This window comes from Peromyscus leucopus, chromosome X, assembly GCF_004664715.2.
Source record: "Peromyscus leucopus breed LL Stock chromosome X, UCI_PerLeu_2.1, whole genome shotgun sequence".
Classification (NCBI taxonomy): domain Eukaryota; kingdom Metazoa; phylum Chordata; class Mammalia; order Rodentia; family Cricetidae; genus Peromyscus; species Peromyscus leucopus.
Window position 1 is genome coordinate 66,643,933 of NC_051083.1, and position 8,754 is coordinate 66,652,686.

The window sequence follows — 8,754 nt, forward strand, 5'->3', positions numbered from 1 at the left end:
TAGAGGTCTGTTGTATGAAGGGAGCAATACAAAACAAAGCTCCAACAAAACAAAACAAAACACCGTTTTACTAGAGAATTCCCCACCTACTCATCAACTTAACCCAACAGACATGAATATGCTGATTTGCATCCCTTCTATCCAAGAAATTTTAACTTGGAGTTTTTCCCATGGAGATTGTTCTGCCTCTAAAGCCCTCTCCTGTCTCGATTGTGGGGGCTTTGCAAAGACAGAGTTCATATTCTCTGATAGGGCACAGATGGGAAGGTGGACGGAGGAGAACAGTGAGGAGCCTGTGCCTTGTACAGGGTCAGGACCTTACAAGCAGGATGTTTGAGTTTACTTAGAAACACTGGCATCTTATGTTCTTTCACTTTTTACTCAAGTCTGACTATTATAATTCAGTATTTGTCAGGCAACCCTTAGTTTAGGCAGAGAAAAATCTCAGTTTTCCCAGAATGTCTCTCTTTCCAGCTGCCCTCTGTTGGGAATCACCTTTATGACCCCTTAGGTAGGATCTGCACTACCCTGATCCACACCACCTGCATAACTGAACACATACTTATTTCTACACAGTTATCTGCTAACAGCAAGCTGCTGGAACAGATAGCAGATGTTATTATCTGTCCTGAAATGTGGTAAGGCAGGGGGAGTAGGAATTTTTTCCATTTGTTCAGAGAAGAGACCCATCTCTGATAGCTACCAAGGGGAAGATTTGTTCATTTGCCTGGTATGTAGCATTAGGTAACCTAAATGATCTCCTCAGGCTTCACGTTCCTCCTCTGTATTATTCTCAGGAATGCGAATGAAGAAAGACATACTTTTCTTATTATTCAGAAAAGAGAAAGAAAATGGCATGGTTGGTCACCCTAGGACTTCATTCCAGCATTGCGGTCTGTAGCATATTCACATTCTAAGCTTATAGAACTTACTTATTTTTGACCTCTTAAAAATCTTTCACCTTCTAGAACTCTTAAGCAGGTCTTCCTGTACAAAGTTAAACTCCTAAGCATAGTTACATATATTGACATACGACTTCTTTCGAAAAATTTAGCCACCATCTCTTATTTGTTAGTGCCATGCTCCCTTTTCAGAATGCCATGCACACCCCACAAAGGATCTTTGCTGCAATTGCCAATACGTAATGCAGACGTAGTGTCAATTTGTCAGATACCACTACTACCTCCTTCCTCATTCACTGTTTATATATCTCAGTCTATTCCTTTGTGTGTGTGTCTCTCTTTCCCTCCCTCTCCCTCTCTCCCTCTCCCTCTCTCCCTCTCCATATGTGTGTGTGTATGTGTGTATATGTATATATCTGTGTGTGTATATGTGCATATACACATATATGTGTATATATATGTATATAGGGTAGGGAATTGATGTATGTGTTTTGGAATCATATTTTACCAGTAACATCCTATGTTAATAACCATTTATTTCAAGAAGTAGTTCTTTCATTTTTGTAAATTTCAAAATATATGCTGCAACTTGCTCATTGAGTTAAATAAAGTTCAGTAAACTCATTTCTATCTACTAAAAGTGGTTCGCATTGACTAAGCTCTTTTTTGAATTGTCTCCTTTGAAGAAGCAACTTCTTGTTTCTTAGCATCAATTTCTCAGCTTTCTTGCCTTTGGAAACTGTAGGGGATCTGGCTGCCATGCTGCTTCCAGCTCACATTGTTAATCATGTCTGAATGCACACTATTCAAATTTATAAATGAGTTCCCTGTTTGCACATGCCAAAGAATGACTAAATTAACACAACTTGGGCTGAATGGAACATGGCATGCAATTGGATGTCAAGTAACAATGTCAACTCTCTTTGAATCATCTTCTGAAGTTACTACACATCCAATCAACTGTGTTGGTTGTTAGAGGCATTTGTAATATAATTCCATTCATTATCACATTTATTCTTTTATACAATGTTAACTGAGGATGTAGTACATGCCCTACACTGTGATTATGATAGCAATATAAGAATGAACAAGACAAATGTGACTTTTCCTTTGGGAAATACATTCTCATTGCACAGATTGCTATAACATGTGTCATGGGTCCTTCAGTATTTGGGCCGTAGCAAGACACAGCGACTCTGTTAACTACAGAAGACGATTTATCAGGGTTACAAAACAGTGGAGTAGTTCTACTGTAGCCAGTGCTACTGTGACTGCAGTAATCCCTAGCTTAACTGCAGTGCTTTTATATCCAGAACCCTAGGAAAATTAATTTAACAGGTTACAAATTGGAGAACCAGTTAGGAGACATTCTTATATATTCCAGATGAGTTACAGTGTATCATGTTGAAGACTGACATACCAAAAGGAAGGCACGACTTCTAAAGAAATTCAGGAATAAGTCATATGAAGGACAAAAAATAAGAAAAATAGTTTTTCTTTTGCTTTTGAATGATATGAAATTTACAGATTGATGGCACCCTTGACAATAATAGGATACATTTACTGAACACACAAAAATTGGAATTTCTCTGCAAAAGCCTTTAATTTTTTTCCCTGGTCTTCAGTATTTTTTGGAGGAAAGATTGATTTGGGTTCATAGTTTCAAAAGTTATAATCCATGGTTGGCTGGTTTTCTTGTTTCTAGGCCCATAGTTAGATAGAAAATCATGCTAGTAGGATGTAGAGAAACGGAGCTGCTCATCTCATGGCTGCAAAGCAGAGCCAGAGATGGGCCTGGGAGAAGATGGAGCCGCCAAAGCATCTGTTGTTCTACTTTATTCAACTGGGGCTTACATCCTAATGTGTCTATCACCTCCCCAAAAGGCCATCAATTTATGAGTCCATCAGTGGATCAACCCTCTGATTAGCCGTTATTATGACCCTATCACCTCTCAGTGATTAGATTGACTGAGGACCCAACTGTCAATTTGTGAGCCTGTTGAGGGGATATATCAACTCCCATTTCACTGATAAGAAAACTGAAGTTTTTGAGAGATAGGTAACTTGCCTAAAGTCAAAATCTAACTCAGGTGATCTGGTGCCACATTATATACTAATAATCACTCTATTGTCCTGTTCTTACTAGAAGAAATGAGAAAATGAAGAAGGGAACTGGTTGAAAGCAGAGAAAATAACATATTTACTAGCTCAACAAAGGGCAAGTTGCCTGCTCATATTGCAAAAATAGATTCCTGATTAGGATTTTATTCAGTGCTAACTACATTTGGATCCCTTTGGAAACTTTCCTGGCCTCCACATTCCTGACTATAGGCTACTCATTTTCAAGCACATTGCTTCTACATTCTGCAGTTGCTTATGTCAGCAGAGAAGCGGCAAAAGGCATAGCTCACCAGCCATCTATTTCTGGGTATCACTCCAGGAGCTTAGTTTAGCTTTTAAGGAGCCACGGTATTTTTTTTTTTTTTAGATCCACAATTTCCTTGCACATGTAGCTAAATCCTAAGAGCATAGCTAGGGCCCCTCACTCAAGGTAACATAGGAAACTTGCTTTCATAAATAGATTCTTATGTCTCCACTCCATTTATGGTTTTCTCTCTAAGCTAGAGAGCTCTGATAATAGGAAGATATGCTCAGTTGGTGGTACATGCTTGTAATCCCAGAACTCAGGGGGTCGAGTCAAGAATATCTGAAATTCAAAGTCAGCTTTGGCTACATAGCAAGTCCAGGCCAGCGTGGAATACTTAGACATTGCTTTAAAAGGAGGGGTAGAGCAGGTGATACAACATTTCCATAAATAAGTGAACAGTTTCAATTATTTTTTCACAATGAAGTGTTTGTATCCTTGAAGTTAATTCCTACTTAATTTACAAAAATCACGTTTCATTTTTCTCAACTTGTGCTAGTGAAGATCTAGTGGAAAATGTTTGTTTTTTTTCAGTGCTATCTTTGCTAAATTGTGTAAGAATTGTGAACTCATTGCAGACTATCGTGAGGAATGTTTAAAATATAGCCTTAAATCCATATCTGTGTGTGCTTTATCTGATCAGACTTACAGAAATTCTAGTCTTGAGTAATGCAGTTGAGAAGCTTAAGTCTTAGCTCAGGAATGCTTTTGAGAAGGTCCAGTTGTTTCTGTTGCTCCATAATACATCACCAAGAGGCACCGAGAGGCACTTAGAACTTCAGAGTTTTGATCCCTCTCAAACCAAGCAGAAGCAATTGCATTTTATTACTGAACCAAATGTTTCTTTGGCCTCATATTTAGTTTTGTTGCTAGATCAAAATATTATGTTCCTACTTTATAGTTTGGTCTTAAAAAACCCAAAGTTCTGAATTGTTCTAAATCGACTGATTCATTTTGATTTTTCTTCAAATGCAGTTTTCACCATCACCTTTTTTAAAGTAAGTTTTAACTGAAATTAGCTCAATAGGTCCATAAGCCAATGGCCTCAAATATTCCAAAATACAATCCCATCTTGATAAGGAAGCCAGAAAAGCATACTTAACAAAAGGATAGTGTTTTTTTTTTCACTTCTTCGGTGTGAACATATCAAGTCAGACCATGATTACAATACCCTGCTTGAGATTTCTGTAATTCAAATTCAAGGTTCACGAATAGTTCTGTTTGCACATCAGTGTGGATGCCATGTTTCTGTGAAAGCACAAATGGGAGTTCTTACATAAAAGAACATTTTAGTGTGTGGCATATTATCAGCTATTCTTCATCAAGGTATCAATAATATTTCTTGACTTTCAAGTTAGGTAAATTATTTTCTCAGAATTTTCATTTTTCTTTTGAAATGTAAGGTTGTACATCATCGACCTATTAAGAATTCTATAGAAAATTATAATCCACATAGCTTTGAAAGGAAAGATAGTTTATATTGTGTTTATGTTGAAGTTAATACAAAACAGGTGGAAAATTAAATAATAAATTTTAGAAATGGAGCTAGCCAATTATACAACTATCAGCATTCATTCTAAATAAGACCTTTCCCTTTCCCAATGTCATACTACCCATTGACCTTTAACATTTAAGAACATCTTCAAGTTACTTGGACTATGAAATGCTCACTTCCCAAACTGTAATTTTACAAGGCAGCTAGGGGATAGCTCATTCTGAGATAACATTAGATTGTCTCCCTTTCAGGATTATTTTTTAGTTGAAACATGTAATCTAGTCACATTAGTATATTGTGTTTTATGCAAGATCTTCAGACTAAATCAAGAGATGTCAAGAATTGCTATTGAACCTCATTGAAGCACACATGGGTAAGAAAAATTCATGTCTGTATAGAAATGTCCCATGTTATCAGCTCATCCAGTAAGCAATTATAAAAAATTGTAATCTGCCATATGACATTGTGAGGTAATATGATGGTGACTAAAAAGATTGTCAACAGATAATATGATATTTTAAGAGTGTGACAACCAACTTAGAAAGAGACAAGATTTATTTGAGCTTATGGTTTCACAAGTTTCAGTTCATACTCACTTGACTCTACTGTTTTGTGTTTTATTTGGAACTGAAAGGGGACTGACCATTGCAGATGAAGATGATTCAGAGATGGGCATAGAGGGGGATGGACAGAGACAGAGAAATATTATAATAGTCCCTCCAAGGACATGATCCAATGGACTCAATTCCTTCCAATACACCTCACCTCATAATGATTCCCTTACTTCCCAACAGTGCAACAGATTGGATACTAAGCCATAATAACAGGTTGGCCTTTGGGATATGTTAGAGATCCAGGCTGTAATACTTATCAAATCAACTAAGTGCAGAATTTGTTTTCACTGTCTCTGTCCTTCTTTCCCCGGATTTCTGTCTTTCTGTCTCTTTGCCCTCCTATCATTCTCTGTGCATGTGCACATGTGTGTGTGTATGTGTGTGTGTGTGTGTGTGTGTGTGTGTGTGTGTTTGTTTAAGTGAACATATTCTCATGACTTTGGTTATTCTAAGTCTCATTGCCGTCATGAACGTTCAAACTGGTTTTGATTGGCAACTTCCAATGCACATTCTTTTCACACTGTATTTTGTATATTAATAGTATATAACATGATAAGGAAGTTCTTTCTCTCACACAACTCACATTAGACTAGAGCAATGTTGACAAAGCCCTTAGTATCAGCTTAATTTTTGTACTCACTATATGATGGTGTAGCTTTGAAGTTTGTCATTTGAACTTGCCTAGTGGAAGCTAGAGGAAAATTTTAAAGGAAAAAATTTAGGCCACTTGCTTCTATGAGGATTAAAATGATTCTTGAATTCATTTTTGTCAAGAAAAAATGACTTAGATTTGAATGATGATATGATTTTTAAGTATTATTTTCTGCTATAGTTGATTCATACATTTATATATATACATTGCCTCTATCAGTTAATATCTAACTCACTTTTGAATTTTGACAGCATTTAAATCATTGCCTGTTACAACAAGAAGACAATACAATTGATTGATTGAATTTAAATAGTTATTGATGATTCTTTCTCTGTAAAGAGATAGAGAAAATAAATGTAAATTTGAGGAAAATTATATTGCCTATATTGTCTTATTCCTTATTCCACTAAGCTTCTTGTATACATGCACAATTCTTTGCTATATAGAAAATACAGAAATATTAAATAGATAATATCTGTGCTAAAGTCATTTAAAGTCATTCACAATAGTCACACTATATTCCATCTTTATAGAATGGCATTAGTCTGGGAAAATTCACTAAATTCCATCCTAAAACCTCTGTATCACTTCTGGCAAATTTCATTCAGTTTCTTTTGGTACGTAAAATACTTAAGGTTCCCAGGAGTTCAGACTTGCCCACAGTCATACAGTTGGGATGTGGCAAAGCCAAGGTTGTAGCAGAGATTTCTGAATTCCAAGCTCAGTATTCCATCTGCGACATCATGCTGTCTCAGAATATAACAGGTGTCCTCTGCCTTTCACCACCTGTATCCTATACCATTACGAGCCGTCTGAAAATATGACCTCTAGTGTTTGCCATATGAGGCCTGCATCTCACCAAGGGATTTCCTGTAAACCAATATGAAGACCGTAAAACTTTCTAAAGGAGACCATGAGGAAGGTTCCTTAGAGAATTCTCGCATGTGATAATGAGGCCATTTTATTTTCCTAACAGTGTAGGTACTTATAATCCAGTGGTCAAGACATTGTTCTTTGGTTTTCATAAAGAGCAGCAGTGTTACCCTTACTGGATTTATCAAAAGCAAAAGTCAGTCACATAAGCCAGTACCCTTACCTCAATATTGATCTTTAGATAGTCTAGAGTACTGATAAACACAGTTCTGGGGTCTTCAGAACATCCCTATTTTCTTATTGATCAAAAGATAATATCATATTTCCATTTGTAAATCAATCATCCATAGAGGGAATAAAATTACCAGTATTGACAAGGATTATTAAATCACTTTTGAGTCTGAGGAAAAAGCATATTTTGTGGAATTAAAAAATAGTTTCCTGTAATATAAAGCAAAAAGGAAATAGCTTAAAGTTCTTACACCAAAAAAAAAAAAAAAGATGAAACTATAGGGAGGAAAAATCGAGGAAAGAGGGAAAGAAGGAGTGGAAGAAGAAAGAAGGAAAGAGGGAGTGGAAAGTTTGTGTCAACAGTATCTCTAATGAAATCCCATGGAGCCTTCTCGTTATCAGTAAAGCTCTAGGGCTTTGGGGCATTGAAAGCAGAAATCCGCCTCTTACTGTTCAGTTTTAAACTCTGCAGTTTGTATACAAACACTCACTGTAGTGACAGTGATAGTTTTAACTGAGATAAACTAGCTTTGACTCTTCAGTTTATAGGCCTTTACCACTTCTTTGCTTACAAGAACTTCGATAAATGTGGACTCACAGGAAGGAATGAGGAAACACAGTTGGATTTGGTCTGAGAAAAAACTGTCCAGACAAGCAGGCTCCAGGATTCTCCTCTCAGTTCTCAGCAGTATAGTTATAATCATTCTGTGCGTTCTAGTCCATAGCATTATCTCTCTCAAATGCTGCATTTCCTAAATGGTTTTATAAAAGGCCTTGGTAATATGAAATCTTGACTGTTTTACTCTGGGTATTTTTTTCCTGGAAAGTAGAGAAAGTGCTATACTTTACTAATCACAACCAGATTACAAACTCAAAGGGCTCATTTGAGCTTTAAATTTAGAAGTTATTGGAATTACTGCTGAAAGCGGCAAACTTTCAACCCATAACATTGATCATAATTGCTATTTGTGTTCAATATTATAACCCACGATAGAAAAGTTTCCTCTTTCTAGTGGCTCATATTAATTAGGTCACTGTAGAGTCTCTTTATTTGCCTAAGAAAAATAAAGTGGGAAAAGAGGCTGAGTGACAAGGGTTGGGGTGGGGACCAAAGGCCCCAAGGACTCAAAACAGTTTCTCTAAGACGGAGATCATCCAGGAACTTAGCAGAAAATGATTTCTAGTCCAAAAGGGTGGTGTCAAAGCTGAAACAATCACTTTTCCCAGAGATGTAACTATGTGAATATTAAAATAAGAGCTTTTTACAAGTTGATAATTGGTTTAAAAAAGTGTATGGTGGGGAATGCCAGTTCTGCTATCCATAGCTAAAAAAAGCTGTCCCTTTAGTATGAGTTTCATCGATTTATACGTTAGTTCTGTTTACATAAGAGTAAGTATTCAACTGACAGGAGTATGAGCTGCTATTAAAATCAGTGTAGACTGAGCTGCTATTAAAATCAGTGTAGACTGCAATTGTGATATATTATTCCTTATTCGAGGAAATTGTCCCTTCAGTCTGAGGAGGTGCCTCACTTGGCAAGTGTGCATGTAGCTCTGGGTTT